Raw genomic sequence first — 16,198 nt, forward strand, 5'->3', positions numbered from 1 at the left:
GGGGGAAGGAGAGAAGTGGGGTTTTGTGCCAAGAGGAGAGAGAATTAGAAGTGGGTGGGATTTGGTGGTTGATTGGGCATGGGAGGCAGGTAGAGAGAAAAGTGAAGGGTGATTGCCTGTTTCCAGACTGTGTGGTGGGTGGGCTGAAGTGGAACTGACCAAGTCCCAGAGGGAAAGCAGGTGGGTAATGCAGGAGACCTGGGTTTGTTTGCTGGGTCAGGAAGATCCCCTGGAGAAGAGAATGGCTACTCACTCCAGTATTCTTGCCTGGAGAATCCCATGGACAGGGGAGCCTGGCAGGGTACAGTCCATGGGGTCATAAAGAGTCAGACACGACTGAGTGATTAAGCACAGGGCATGAGGCTGGAGGTTTGGTGCTTAGTTTGGGGCAGGTTGAGTCTGAGAAGCCCCTGGGGCTTTCGAGTCAGGCTGTTCAGAAGATAATTTGATATCTAGGCCTGAAGCCCCAGACAGAGACAGGCACTGAGAGTAGAGATGTAGGTAAGGGACTTCCCTGGTGGCCCAGTGGCTAAGACCCAGGCAGGTGGCAGGGGTATGATCTTTGGTCAGTTCCATATGCCCCATGGTGAGAAAAAAGATGTAAGTATGACCACCACCCCTCGGAGTAGATGGGAAGGGCTGGGGGGTATGTGGACTGAGAAGGAGTGAGCCTGCTGTCTTCTGACAGATACCTCAACGCTGACTGCCTCCCTGAGCAGTGGGCATCTCCCTCTGGACTCCACTCCACACATGGACCACATTCCTAGGCTCGCTCCACTCTCCGGCAAGCACTGGGTGCGCGGTCTACCTGCATCAGGTCTTCCTCCCATCGGCCCCTTCCCCCAGAGCCTGCTGGGCAGCAGTTATGCGGGTCAAGTCTGGATGTGTTTCTCTGCTTACTGTGGGACGGCCTCTCCTTCGGGAGGGTTCTTTTGCATGGAGGAAGAAAGAGAGATTGTTCTTCCCTGTGTGGCTGCTCACCAGAGCTGGAGGGGAGTAAGCATGCTTGTATACTTGGAAGCTCAGGGATCGACCTCCCTCCACCACTGCTTTTTAGAAATGTCTTTAATTGTTAAATGACTATGGGCACACTGTGAAAAAGATATATAGCTCAGAACAGAAACAAATAAATATGATAGACTCCCTGCCCCTCATCCTGCTAGTGTCTTTACACCCTAGTGAAATTATCTTTCCAGATTTCACACACACACACACACACACACACACACACACACTATGTCATGCTCATCAATTGGTTTTTTGGGTTTATAAAAATGTACTAGACATATTTTTACATCAAAATGTATATAGCTCAACTTCCCATTTTTCCTTTTTCCTATAAAAATCTTAAAAGTTTATGGTAGAAGATGTGGAAATTCAGAAAAAGAAAAAAAAAAAAAGAAAGAAAACCCAAATCTGCCAGTATCCTAAAATCTCATTACCCAAAGATAATGATTAACATTGAGGAAAACACATAAAATTTACTTTCACTGGACAATATTAGAAGAAGAAACTAAAGTTCAAAAGCACTATGGAACTTCAAGTAGATTTTTCTTCAAAATAAGAGACATTCATCCTTACACATTTCTTAACTTTAAGTTAAATCGAGAAGTTTAAGCTGTAATGTTTTATTTTAATGATATGATTTCTAGTTTCTTAATGATCGCTAGTTTAGGAAGAAAATAAACATTTCTCTGGTAAAAATCAAAAGGTACAACTGATTTCTAAACAAACAGACTAAACTCATCTACCTATGCATATATTTTTAAATTAAAAATAATTTTCAAAAAAAATAGGCCTACTGTTAGGATAACTTGTCAAGATAAATTATTGACATATTCAATCACTTTCAAAAAGAACAAACACATCAGGAGGAAATAATTATCACTCACTCCTGATACAAAACCGCACAGATGATGTGTGAGCCCCAAGCACTCAACAGTTACCAGCTTCTTCCCACACTACCTGACCAATGGCAGCCTGGCTCTGTGGAATGAGAAAGCACCATTTCCTACACGCCTTTAATGGCTGAGAATCATGCCACAGTTTAGACCACATTTTATCTGGGGTGTGACTTTCATGTCAGTTCATTGCCTTTCCCAGGGTCACTAATTACCTTTCTTATCCTTGTTGCTCAGAAGTGCTGCATGCCTTAATTCCATGATGGTGCTTAGCATGCTAGCGTATTCCTCATAGGATTGACTAGCACTGTTTTCTTTGAGGTTGTTCTTCACAGACTCTTCTGATGTCTCGTTCTGATTGGAGCTAATTGCTCATTAGGCCAGCTTCACAGCTGTCCTACTGGTATTTCTGTTCGTTGTTCTCCTGGATTAGTTCTATGACTTTTGGAGTCTGTTGTCTTCTTTCTTGGATCCTGTTTTCATTTTTCTGGGGTACATCCTCAAGGAATTTTTTCAGAAAATGTGGAGTCCCACTCCAGAGCCTAGGAGCAGCAGTGCCGTATGGGGGTGGGGAAGATAGATGTGAGTGGAGAGGCCACTTCCTGTTTCTCTGCAGTTTTCCCCAGCTTCGGGTGGTGGCCGTTGTTGGGCTCCAGCTTTCGGTTGGTGAAGGGAAGACGAGGCGGTGTGGACTGTGGCCCCAGGCACCCTGTCCTCCACCACCCTCAGCCTCACGGTGAGCTCGCTGCTTCTTGCCTCAGTGTGTCTGCCACTGGGCTCAGTGAGCAGTTCAGGGGCAGGCCATCAAGGGCGTGGTGGTGGGAGACCTAGCTACAGGGAAAACCTGCCTACTGATCAGTTATTCAAACAATGCATTTCTTGAAGACCATATCCCCACTGTCATTCTGCTAATGTCATGATAGATGGAAAATCAGTGAATCTGGGCATATGGGATATAGTTGGTCAAGAAGATTTTGACAGATTATATCCCCTGTCCTATCTACAAACAGGTGTTCTCTCCGTTTGCTTTTTCCTTGTAACATCCGCATCACTGGAAAATGTTCGTGTGAAGTGTTGCCTTGAAGTGTGATATCATTGTCCCTCACTGCTATCATCCTATGGGGCTAAACTTGATCGTAGGAATGATAAAGCCAATGACTGAGAAACAGAGGAGAACAAGCTGATGATGGTCACCTACCTGAAGGGTTTAGCTACCACAAAAGAGATCCAGGCTGTGTAATACCTGGAGTGCTCGGCACTTGAGACAGTGTTTTTGCTTGTTAGTTTATAATAGTGTTTAAAATTTAATTAATTTATTTTAATTGGAGGATGATTGCTTTACAATATTGTTTTGATTTCTGCCATACATCAACATGACTCAGCCAAGGTATACATATGTTCCCTTCCTCTTGAACCTCCCTTCCACTTCCCATCCCTTCTTACCCCTCTAGGTTGTCACAGAGCACCGAATTTGAGCTCCCTGCATCATACAGCAAATTTCACTGGCTATCTGTTTTACATATGGTAATGTCTATGTTTCAACGCTGCTCTCTCAATTTGTCCCACTTTCTCCTCCCCCTGCCCTGTGTCCACAAGTCGGTTCTCTCTGTCTGCATCTCCACTGCTGCCCTGCAGATAGGTTCATCAGTCCTCAACATCTTTCTGTATTCCATACATATGTGTTAATATACGCCATTTGTGTTTCTCTTTCTGACTTACTTCATTTTGCATAATAGGCTCTAGGTTCTTCCACCTCATTAGAATTGAATCAAATGCATTCCTTTTTTATGGCTGAGTAATATTCCATTGTGTATATGTACCACAACTTCTTTATCCATTCATCTGTCAACAGACATCTGGGTTGCTTCCATACCCTAGCTATTGTAAATAGTGCTGTGATGAATAGTGGGGTACATGTGTCTTTTCAGTTATGGTTTTTCTCAGAGTATATGCCCAATAATGGGATTCCTGGGTCATATGGTAGTTTTAGTCCTAATTTTTTAAGGAATCTCTATACTGTTCTCCCAGAGAAGACAATGGCACCCCACTCCAGTACTCTTGCTTGGAAAATCCCATGGATGGAGGAGCCTGGTAGGCTGCAGTCCGTGGGGTCGCCAAGAGTCAGACACGACTGAGCGACTTCACTTTGACTTTTCACTTTCTTGCATTGAAGAAGGAAATAGCAACCCACTCCAGTGTTCTTGCCTGGAGAATCCCAGGGACGGGGAGCCTGGTGGGCTGCCGTCTATGGGGTCACACAGAGTCAGACACGACTGAAGCGACTTAGCAGCAGCAGCAGCATACTGTTCTCCATAGTAGCTGTATCAATTTGCATTCCCACCAACAGAACAAGAGGGTTTCCTTTTCTGGCATTTATTGTTTATAGATTTTCTGATGATGGCCATTCTGACAGGTGTGAGGTGATACCTCGTTGTAGTTTTGATTTGCATTTTTCTGATAGTGATATTGAGCATCTTTTCATGTGTTTATTAGCCATCTGTATGGTCAGGGAAGCCTGGCATGCTATAGTCCATGGGGTCACAAAAAGTCAGACACGGCTTGGCTACTGAACAACAACAAGACATTGTTTGATGAAGTTATCTGAGACATCCTCTGCCCACCTCCCATTAAGAAGAGGAAGAGAAAATGACCGCTGTAAATGTCCAGACCCTCTCCTGTTCTGTCCCAGCCCCTGGGAACCTTTATAAACTTCGCTCAAACCATAGAGCCTTCACATTGAATGTCAAATTTTTGTTACAGATTAGTTTTTCCATAAAACCATCTTGAACCAATCAGTAACTTTTAGGTTTTGCTTGTTTAAAGTGTAAGGGTTCAAGCTTTCACATTCTATTAAAGTTCAGCCCTAAAATGGCAAACTATCTTAAAGCCTTATTTTTCAAAAACACTTATTCTTGCTCAGATTAAAAGTTGCCAAAATATCTTGTGAACTAAGTTGCATTGTTGGGCTAAGAACACTGAGCACTGAACCTTTGTCCTTAAGAAAACCACAGCTTCCAAGGTTAGGAAAGGCAGACACTTGCTAACTTAGTTTCAGATATGAAGAGCAGTTCAGCCTCCTTCATGAAACATTGCCATTTAATGCATCATAAATTTACTAACTCATGTTCATGACCTAATATTGCCCTGCATGTCATAATGCACAAGTGTAACATCTCAGCTCTTTGGATCAAGCTTTCTGATTTCATAGTGAGATTTTGTCCACTCCTGCAGAAAGTGGCCCAGGTTCCTACAGGTCCTTGGAACAATCAAGGAGGGACTTCTACACCTCTAGGGTAGGCTAGGGTCAAATGGCTCTTGTCCAGTAGGAAGAAGTTGTAGGAGAGACTTTCAGCTCCTTACTTCTTAAGCGTGAGAGTGTAGATTCTCTCAGGGGGGAGTGAGACAGGCTGGGACCTGGGAGCTTTCTCTGCAGCGCTGCAATGCCGGCACCTTGACACACGTTTCCTCCAGCAACGAAATACAAAGAAACTATAGGGGCTAAAAATAACTGGATGCGTGTACATTTGGGGCCAATTCTGGACAAAAGATACAAAGATACCAAAAACCTAACGGCCACTTTCGAAGAGCTGGGAGCAAAAGCAGGGAAAAGGGCAGGCGCCACCCCCTCACCCCGCCCCCCCACCATCCACACCACGATACCACGGAAAGTGTGGGCAAACCCCCTAAGGCACACCTCCAAACTGACCCCTGGACAACCCTCACCGTATGTAAGGAACAAGTTTGTCTCTCCTCAAAGAGGTGTGCCAGCAAAGGAAACTGTTGCTTATTCTAACTCTTTCTTGCTGCAGCTGCTGCTGCTGCTAAGTCGCTTCAATCGTGTTCGACTCTGTGCGACCCCAGAGACGGCAGCCCACCAGGGTCCCCCGTCCCCGGGATTCTCCAGGCAAGAACACCCGAGTGGGTTGCCATTTCCTTCTCCAATGCATGAAAGTGAAAAGTCAAAGTGAAGTCGCTCAGTTGTGTCCATGTCCTAGCGACTCCATGGACTGCAGCCTACCAGGCTCCTTCGTCCATGGGATTCGCCAGGCAAGAATACTGGAGTGGGGTGCCATCGCCTTCTCCACTCGCTGCAGCAGGGGCCCCAGTAAAGCCTTGCTTGGAAAAAAAATCAGTGTATTAGCTTTGGTGAGATTTTGAAAAGAATTTTTACATGTCCCCTCTGGCAAAGTATCCTCTGGTTGAGGGCACTGGAGTGGAGTGTGTGGAACACTTGTTATCATTAAAAGGTGAAAACACTATTTTGACAAAATATGGAGATACATTTATACTAATTAAATTATTGAAAGTATCATGGGTAAAACTTTGAAAAGGTTAATTTCTGTCAAATACACTAGATGATGAAGAAATGTCCATATTAACAGTAAGTGTTTTCTTAAGCTTTTCTTTTTTTAAACCTTCCCATCCCTTCTGAAGTTGGGCATTTAATTCATCTCTGACCTGGTCCTTCTCAGAGTTGCTAACTTAGTAAGTGCTTTTCTTGTAGAATCCCTTCTTAATGAGCAATATGCCTCCTTATATTATAAAATCTTTATGGACATGCCTTAGAAAAAAATTTTTTGTAGATTAGTAAAAGTGTATTCCAAGAATGCTCAAACTACCGCACAATTGCACTCATCTCACATGCTCAAAATTCTCCAAGCCAGGCTTCAGCAATATGTGAACCATGAACTTCCAGATGTTCAAGCTGGTTTTAGAAAAGGCAGAAGAACCAGAGATCAAATTGCCAACATCCGCTGGGTCATTGAAAAAGCAAGAGAGTTCCAGAAAAACATCTATTTCTGCTCTATTGACTATGCCAAAGCCTTTGACTGTGTGGATCACAATAAACTGTGGAAAATTCTGAAAGAGATGGGAATACCAGACCACCTGACCTGCCTCTTGAGAAATCTGTATGCAGGTCAGGAAGCAACAGTTAGAACTGGACATGGAACAACCGACTGGTTCCAAATAGGAAAAGGAGTACATCAAGGCTGTATATTGTCACCCTGCTTATTTAACTTCTATGCAGAGTACATCATGAGAAATGCTGGGCTGGAAGAAGCACAAGCTGGAATCAAGATTGCCGGGAGAAATATCAATAACCTCAGATATGCAGATGATACCACCCTTATGGCAGAAAGTGAAGAGGAACTCAAAAGCCTCTTGATGTAAGTGAAAGTGGAGAGTGAAAAAGTTGGCTTAAAGCTCAACATTCAGAAAACAAAGATCATGGCATCTGGTCCCATCACTTCATTGGAAATAGATGGGGAAACAGTGTCAGACTTTATTTTTCTGGGCTCCAAAATCACTGCAGATGGTGACTGCAGCCATGAAATTAAAAGACGCTTACTCCTTGGAAGGAAAGTTATGACCAACCTAGATAGCATATTCAAAAGCAGAGACATTACTTTGCCAACAAAGGTCAGTCTAGTCAAGGCTATGGTTTTTCCAGTGGTCATGTATGAATGTGAGAGTTGGAAGGTGAAGAAAGCTGAGCGCCGAGGAATTGATGCTTTTGAACTGTGGTGTTGGAGAAGACTCTTGAGAGTCCCTTGGACTGCAAGGAGATCCAACCAGTCCATTCTAAAGGAGATCAGTCCTGGGATTTCTTTGGAAGGAATGATGCTAAAGCTGAAACTCCAGTACTTTGGTCACCTCATTCGAAGAGTTGACTCATTGGAAAAGACTCTGATGCTGGGAGGAATTGGGGGCAAGAGGAGAAGGGGATGACAGAGGATGAGATGGCTGGATGGCATCACTGACTCGATGGACATGAATCTGAGTGAACTCCGGGAGTTGGTGATGGACAGGGAGGCCTGGCGTGCTGCGATTCATGGGGTCGCAAAGACTTGGACACGACTGAGAAACTGAACTGAACTGATTTTCATGTTAAAAAAAGAAAATGTGTATAACATAGGTGGAGTTACAAAGCTAGTAAATTTGAGTCCTTGAATATTTTGAAATGTCGTCACTGTGACCTTGCACTTAAATAAGAGATTCCAACTCACTTTCCTTTCTGATTGCTGTAGTTACTGTTCAGTTGCCTTCTAGAAAGTTCTATTGTGTAAGAAAAAATCTAATGCAGTTTGATTGCTATTTATTTTTAGATGTCTTCCATTTTTTCCCTTAAGAAGGCTTACGATTTCTTCTTGATCATTGGGCTTCAGAAACTTTCCCAATTTGTTACAAACTCTGTATCTTTTTTCCCTGCACCGGCTCTGTACTTGGTGAGAATAGTAGAAGGCTCCTGCTTCTCCGATTGGCCTGCTTCCCTTTCCCTTGGGAACTACCACTGTCTCACTCTCTTCACCTCACTTCTGTTAATGAAGAGGATCCAGTCTGAGGGTTCTTTTTCTCCAGCCAGGAGATTGGTTGAGGTATGGACATGTGATCCAGGTCAGGGCAATCAGAGTACTTTTTAGAGATGATTTAGATGCTGAGAAAGAGGATTATGCTTTTTTTTATCTGGGTTTGGTGGAAGGAAGAAGTAAGACTTGAGCTTCTGGAGGACTTCTTGGCCACAACAACTAAAGATCCTGCCTGGGCATGAACCCAACCCAGGGAGTCAGAGGGGAAGATGAGAGTGAAGGAGAGAAAGGGAGAGAGAGAATGAATGAATGTCAAATCATGAAACTCTGGAGGCAGGGGAGACAGGAGTCATATCAGACAATACATTCATTTTGTCTTTACAAGATTTGATTTGGTTTCCCTCAAGATAAACAAAGAATCTTGATAATGGAATGACAACTTTTAACCAAAAAAAAATTTTTGTCTTTCAACAGCCAAGGAGAATTTCCTTTTATTACTTGATTAATCCTTGGCTCTTGGACTGCAAGGAGATCCAACCAGTCCATTCTAAAGGAGATAAGTCCTGGGTGTTCTTTGGAAGGAATGATGCTAACACTGAAACTCCAGTACTTTGGCACCTCATGCGAAGAGTTGACTCATTGGAAAAGACTCTGATGCTGGGAGGGATTGGGGGCAGGAGGAGAAGGGGACAACAGAGGATAACATGGCTAGATGGCATCACCGACTCGATGGACAGGAGTTTGAGTGAACTCCGGGAGTTGGTGATGGACAGGGAGGCCTGGCGTGCTGCAATTCATGGGGTCACAAAGAGTTGGACATGACTGAGTGACTGAACTGAACTGAACTGAACAGCTGATAAAGAATCTTTCTGCTATGCAGGAGACCCAGGTTCAGTTCCTGGGTTGAGAAGATCCCCTGGGGAAGGGAATGGCAACCCATTCCAGTATTCTTACCTGGACAATTCCTTGGACAGAGGAGCCTGGCAGGCTATAGTCACAAAGAGTTGGACATGACTGAATGACTAACATTTCCTCCCTTTCATGACTTCAGTTCTCGTCTAAAATTCCTATTGAGTATTGGCTCTCTGGGATCTAGCCTCCATCTCCTTTTGTCTTTCCTCATCTTAAAAACCACTTTGACATTTTAATCTATATTCTGATACAGTTCCTAGACTTTATTGTGTGATTTGGTCTTTCTGCTCTTCAGCCCTCATATTAAGTTCTTCATTTCAGCCAGTGTGTTTCTAATTCTAAGAACTTTTAAATTTTGTTTGCTCCTGTTTCCCCCCACGCCACCCCCACCATGGCAAGTTGCTTTTGTTTTATGCATGTAACCGTCAATGAATTAGCACTTGTTTTCTGTTTGCTGTGTCATCTCTGTTTTTCCTTCTCAGTTGCTCTGTTCTCTTTGATCCTTCTCTTTTCTGTGGTTGTTTTCCTCAGAACTTAGTCATTCTCAGGCATCCATTGGTGTGTGTGAATGACAAGCTAGAGTGATAATTACTGGCTCAGATGGGACTTTCCTCTGTGTGGGTCTATGTTTATGTAGATCTTCTGGGGTAGGCCTCTGTCCTAGATGGGTCTGGGGTCCTGGAACTGTCTGGGTGAGGTTTGCTGACAGGGAGCAGAAACGTAGGCTCCTGACCTGCCACCATTGCTGAAGTAAGATGACTTTCCTCTGAGTGTGGAACACCTCAGTTACAGAGATTTTGATTTATGAGATGCCAAAAATCCTTAAATTCTTCAAATTGCACATCAAAAAGAAGAGGACTAATGGGAAAAACAGGGGTAGGGATAAGTTACTCAAAAGTCAAGCCACATTATCATCAGACCATTCACAAAAGTAATAGCAACCCAAGTTGTTGAAATGCTGGGGTTTAAAAAAGTACATGATAAATTGCTAACAAAAAAAAAATTACAGTAAATATAAGGCTTAACTCTTTTTTTTTTTAAAGCAAGAGTATCATGATAGAAGGAGATATAAGGTAGATTGCAGGCTTTTTTTTTGGTTTTGGCTGGCCCTTATGACATTTGGGATCTTACCCTAACTAGGGATCAAACCCACACCCTCTGACTTGGAAGCACAGAATCTTAACCACTGGACAACCAGCAAAGTCTGGTTGTAGGTTTCTGAGTTATAAAAATGAGAGCAAAATACACAGAGAACGCAGAGCACCATGTAATAAACCCTCCCAAGACAATGCTGTGACCGTGAGCAGGAGTGTGGTTGCACGTCCTGTGCTCTGCGCTCTGGGGTTCAGCTTGTGTTGCATTCAGCTGCCATTACTTGGTGGCACATATCACAGTATGCGGGGAAGAGTGCTGTATAAACCAATGCAACCCCGACACAGTACTGACATCATGATCCCATGTATCAGTCATGGATATGCTAATACAGATATGGAGACACATTGTTAGAACAGACCACGTTTTTTTCCCCACCCTGGACTCTCTCTCCTTCGATTTTACCCCCTGAGTCTGTGGAGGAGGTCAGGAAGGGCAAGACTACAGAAATCCCTGCAGAACCCCCCATTTTGACAGTGTTCTTGACTTTTTCCTGGGGTTGAATGCCAAGACCAGTGGTTCTGTACTTTTAAGAAGGGCCTGGAACGATTGCCCAGCTAGGAATCCAGCAGTTTCATTTGACCCAAAGCATCCTTGTTTTTGTAGCTGTTTCTCTGAGGCTCCAGCTTCAGTGACAAGTCCCTCCTGGGCCTGCAAGGAGTGACATGTTCCTTGCTCTGGTTCTCAATCTATTGGATCCCATATTCCTTTTGAACTGTGGTGTTGGAGAAGACTCTTGAGAGTCCCTTGAACTGCAAGGAGCTCCAACCAGTCCATTCTAAAGGAAATCGGTCCTGAATATTCATTGGAAGGACTGATGCTGAAGCTGAAACTCCAGTACTTTGGCCACATGATGTGAAAAAAAGTCCCTGATGCTGGGAGAGATTGAAGGCAGGAGGAAAGGGGATGACAGAGGATGAGATGGTTGGATGGCATTACTGACTCGATGGACATGAGTTTGAGCAAGCTCTGGGAGCTGGTGATGGACAGGGAAGCCTGGCGTGCTGTAGTGCATGGGATCACAAAGAGTTGGACATGACTGAGCGACTAAACTGAACTGAACTGATGATTCCTGCAAACTTTCAGAAATTCTTCCATATTTTGGTTCACTAATAGCATCCTTTCTTATTGTCTAATATGAATTTACTCTTTCTCTGAGTATCTTTTCTGCCTTTTTTTCCAGTTGGACTTTGGTAAGGAGAGAATTTAAAGTCTGTGCACTGTCTACACACAGGTTGAATTGGGAAATCTCTCCACCACTTTTTGTCCTTTTGACTTTGGCCAAGGCTTTTCATAATTTTGAACTTCAGGTTATTTTTTGGAAAAAGGGAATGATAGTAATATCCGTCCTGCCTGCCTCCCAGGGGGTGGGACAGGATGAAGGGACATGGAAGTCATCTATGAACAAAAAGAGTGGCATAAATTTAAGTTGTTATTAGCTCATGGAAAAGAACCCCCTAATTTGGCAGATGAGAAAATGAAGCCAAGAGATGGGAAGCAATTTTGGCCCAAGGTTACCCAGAAACCTCCAGCCTCTTGGCTACTGGGCCCCATTTTCTTTCCAGGCCCCGTTACCCTGCAGTCTGCAAACGGCCAGGGATGCATTGCTGGGGGCAGAGCAATTGAGGATTCAGAAGAGGCAGAGATGGCATAAATAATTCAGTGATTGCCGACCACGGGCCATTAAATTTTCCATGATCTGTTTTATTGTATCTGTTCTGCAGTGATACTCTCTTCCAGTTCAGATGCAAAGTAGGCATTTCACTGTGCCTACAGGAGCTGGCCACTGCTCCATCTCAGGGATCCAAGACCACAGAAGCCTTGGCCTTGGGCCCAGCTGGGCCCCTGTCTTAAAAGGTGGCCAAACAGGTTCACATCACTAAGGCCTGAGAGTCAAGCCTCTTTCCTCCTGCTCCTGATACTCACTGAGCCACAGCAGAAGGTGACTCTCACCTTCAAGTTCAGGATCCACTTACAAATGACCTCCCCTTAAGAGTCTTACTGTTGTCACTGATGATTAGTAGAAATGTAGTGGGTTGGGTGGGGTGAGAAGTTCAAAGGATTAATTTGTTCATTGTAAGAATTAAAGCATACCCTGATTTTTGTAACTCTGTTTTGGCATTTTTGGCATTTCTTTATATACAGGGAGCCTCAAAACCTGGCAGTGGCTTGAGCCCCAAAGATCATGCTATGCAGAATCCTAAAGGTAGTGGGGACTCCCATACAGATGAAGAAACAGGCTCAGAGAAGAAGATGGCCTTGGTCAGAGACTCAGCCAGCTGGTGGTAGGGTGAGCCCAGGGTCAGATGTCAGGACTCTCAAAACAGAGCCCGTCCCTTGGGTACGGGTCTTGGGTGGGAGAACTTCCCCTACACTGATCATCTCTGTCTCTGGTCATCATCTCTGCTCCTCAGGGTTACTGTGGCTTCTCAGATTTGTTTGTAGAATAGCTCACCGTCCCCAGTGTCCTGAGGACCACACAGTTTCCTGAGATGGCATTTCCAAGCATGCCTTCCACCCACGGCGAGGCAGAGGGCAAGGAAGAAGAACTGGGAGCTGCGGGTGAGCTTCTCCTCATTGTCTGTGGTTCAGGAGGCTTGGCCAACGGGCATGGCCTCGATGTCTCCCTTCTACTCACTGACATGATAACGGGGCAGGACGGTGCATGGAGTCAGCCAAGGGCTAGAAGCCAGACATTTGCCTAAGAATCCTCAGCATTCAGTGAAGTGTGGTAGAAAGAACATAGGCTATGTATTCTGTAGACTGGCTCCAAATTCCAAATTTATGGCTTAATGGTTATGGGCATAAGAGAAACCACATCCCCTCTTAGTGTCCTGCCACATGAAGTGGAGATGCCAAATCTGAATCCATGGAGCTTTTGAGAGGCTCTCTGGTAATGACCATTTTGAGCTGCCAAAGTCCTTTTGGCATTGCCATCAATTAACCACTGCTATCTAACCAAGCACTCCAAACAAAACCTGATGGCTTAAAGCAATCATTCATTATCATCCACAACTATCCAGGTTCACAGGCACTCATCTCATCTCACCTGTGGTCAGCTGGGTAGCTCTGCTGATACAGGCTGGATACCCTCGCATGTGTGGGGCCACTTGGTTATGAGCTGGTCTAGGGTGGGATGCCTCAGCTCTCTCACCCTCCAGCAGCCTAGCTCGGGCTAGTTCACGTGGCAGGTGCCTGGTTCTAAGAGAAAGCACAGGAGCGCATAAGCCTACTGAAGGTTGTACTTGAAACTGACACATTGTCACTTCCATCACATCCTACTGGCCAAAGATAGTCACAAGGCCAGCTCAGATTCAAGGTAGGAGTTGAGGCTGTATCCCCTTCTTGATGGGAGGAGATACACAGTCACATTATAAAGAAAGTGGATGCAGGAAAGAGTGCAGGATTGTGTTCAATTGTACAATCAAATCTGGGGCTTCCCAGGTGGTGCTAGTGGTAAAGAACCCACCTGCCAATGCAGGAGAGATAAGAGACATGGGTTCTATCCCTGGGTCGGGAAGATCCACTGGAGGAGGGCATGGCAACCCACTTCAGTATTCTTGCCTGGAGAATCCCATGGACAGAGGACCCTGGTGGGTACAGTCCATAGAGTTGCAAAGAGTCGGACATGACTGGAGGGACTTAGCATGCACGCACATACAATCAAATCTTCACAATCCTCAGGACCACAATCTCCCTCAGTGAGTTTGAGATGGACTGAGACAGGCACAGAACAACAGCACCGGGTGCGATTTTCAAGATGGGGAAATGGCTCATCCAAGGCCACGCAGTTGGTGAGTGGGTATGAGAACCTCAGGCTTTTAGAGTCAAGTACCATATGTCAAAACCAGTCTCAGGGTCATTTCTTCTACTGAATTTGTTCTTCAGAAAACCCAGTAGATAGTGATTTGGGGGTGTCTACATGTGTGTTCCTCTTTTTTCATGCTGCAATTTTAAAAGGTCAAGGAGGATCTGAGATTATATTTTCTGGTTCTTCCTTCTGGAAGGAAACCCTGAGGAAGAAGGACAAGCCCCATCATGAGACCTAGATTCAGATTCCAAGGCTTGAAGAATGTTACCCCTGCAACTTTTTTCTTCTTTTAGAGATGCATACAGAGAATTTTTATCTCTTGTCCCTGGACTTCTCAAGACTGTGATCTCACCCTAGTGAAGAAAGATCCTCATGACTTGTCATCAAGACAATTGCTACCATCTCCTAATTGGCCTTCTCTTCCCACTCTGCTGTCCCAAATTCATCTTGCTTGTGGTGCCAGAGTAATCTTTCAGATACTTGGCTCTGATTGTGATATCCACCGGGGAGAATATCTTCTAGGAGAGTGTGTTCTTTTAATTTTTTAAATATTTATTTTTTTGGCTGCCTGGGGTCCCGGTTGCAGCATGTGGGATTTTTAGCTGTGGCATGTGGGATCTAGTTCCTTGCCGTGCTATGCTGTGCTTAGTCGCTCAGTCATGTCTGACTCTTTGCGACTCCACAGACTGTCGCCTGCCAAGCTCCTCTGTCCAAACCTGGAGCCCTGAAATTGAGAGCATGGAGTCTTAGCCATCACACTACCAGGGAAACTCTGGAGAGTGTGTTTGTAAGCATGAGCTTAAGAGTTGGGCAGATCCAGATTTTTTGTTTTTGGTTTGTTTTTTTGGCCTTGTCATGCAGCATATAGGATCTTAGTTCCCCAAACAGAGATTGAACCCATGTCCTCTGCATTGGAGTATAGAGTCTTAACTAGACCTCCAGGGAATGCCCCTGGGCCCCTTTTTTGACCTTCGGAAGTTATAAAGTCACTTCTGCTGTTATTCTATCAGTCGAACCCATCACAAAAGCCTGCCCAGTTTCAAAGGAGAGGGAACATAGACTCTACTGCTTAATGGAAGGAATATCCAAGTCCTGTTATAAGCAGAACATGTAGGTCAGGAGATTTGGCTTTGGAGATCCAACCAGTCCATTCCAAAGGAGATCAGTCCTGGGTGTTCTTTGGAAGGACTGATGCTAAAGCTGAAACTCCAATACTTTGGCCACCTCATGCAAAGAGTTGACTCACTGGAAAAGACTCTGATGCTTGGAGGGATTGAGGGCAGGAGAAGAAGGGGACAACAGAGGATGACATGGCTGGATGGCATCACCGACTCGATGGATGTGAGTTTGAGTGAACTCCGGGAGTTGGTGATGGACAGGGAGGCCTGGCATGCTGCAATTCATGGGGTCGTAAAGAGTCGGACACAACTGAGTGACTGAACTGAACTGAGCTGATCTTGGAAAAGCATAGTCTGCCACACCAACCTTGTGAAGGGCTCTGAGGCCAAGAGAGGTGGGAAAGGATGTTTTATAAGCCTAGACTCTAGGACCAGGCTGCCTGGCATCCCACCCCGGGCCTTCTACTGCCTGGCTGTGTAACTGGGCAAGTTCATGTGCTATAGTGTGTCTCAGTTTCCTTCTCTGTAAAATGAGGACCACAGCAATCTCTACCTCCTGGGGTAGCTGTGAGGATTAAGTGAGTTAATAATGTAGGAAAATGACCTAGGACGACACATAGTAAGTTCCATGTTGGTGTCTGCTGTTACCATGACTGATGTAATTACCATCAATATTTACTGATTGATTAGACAAAGCTTTCAAGGCGAGGAAGAGGAAAACATCACCACTTATATAGGCCTGAATAGCTGTGGCATGGTTCAGTGTTCTATGGAGCCCAGGGGGAGCCTGACTTTCTACTCACAGATCCAATTCCTCCATTACAGCCCAAGCTGCTGACTCTGGAGATCCAAAGTCAGGAAAGCATCTAAGGAGCTTGGGACTTAGAGCAAATGAGACACCAGCACGTCTCACCACCACCACCACCACCACCAGCATATCATCAAACCTGCAGGGTCTGGTCCCATTACGTATTTTTATTGCCTGCCAATGCCAGG

At 44.8% G+C, this 16,198-nt stretch overlaps 1 long non-coding RNA gene across 2 annotated transcripts; it reads left to right on the plus strand.

Annotated features, from left to right (window-relative positions):
- Positions 1 to 2,508: 2,508 nt before the first annotated feature.
- On the plus strand, positions 2,509 to 15,000 carry LOC129620410 (uncharacterized). 2 transcript variants are annotated; one of them, XR_008698525.1, is made up of 4 exons: positions 2,509 to 2,637; positions 12,419 to 12,563; positions 12,688 to 12,835; positions 14,378 to 15,000. It is a non-coding gene; the product is annotated as an uncharacterized LOC129620410 (long non-coding RNA). The 2 variants fall into 2 exon arrangements; XR_008698526.1 differs by having other exon boundaries at positions 12,707 to 12,835.
- Positions 15,001 to 16,198: the final 1,198 nt, after the last annotated feature.

The sequence above is a fragment of the Bubalus kerabau genome, chromosome 10 (genome assembly GCF_029407905.1).
Source record: "Bubalus kerabau isolate K-KA32 ecotype Philippines breed swamp buffalo chromosome 10, PCC_UOA_SB_1v2, whole genome shotgun sequence".
Lineage (NCBI taxonomy): Eukaryota > Metazoa > Chordata > Mammalia > Artiodactyla > Bovidae > Bubalus > Bubalus kerabau.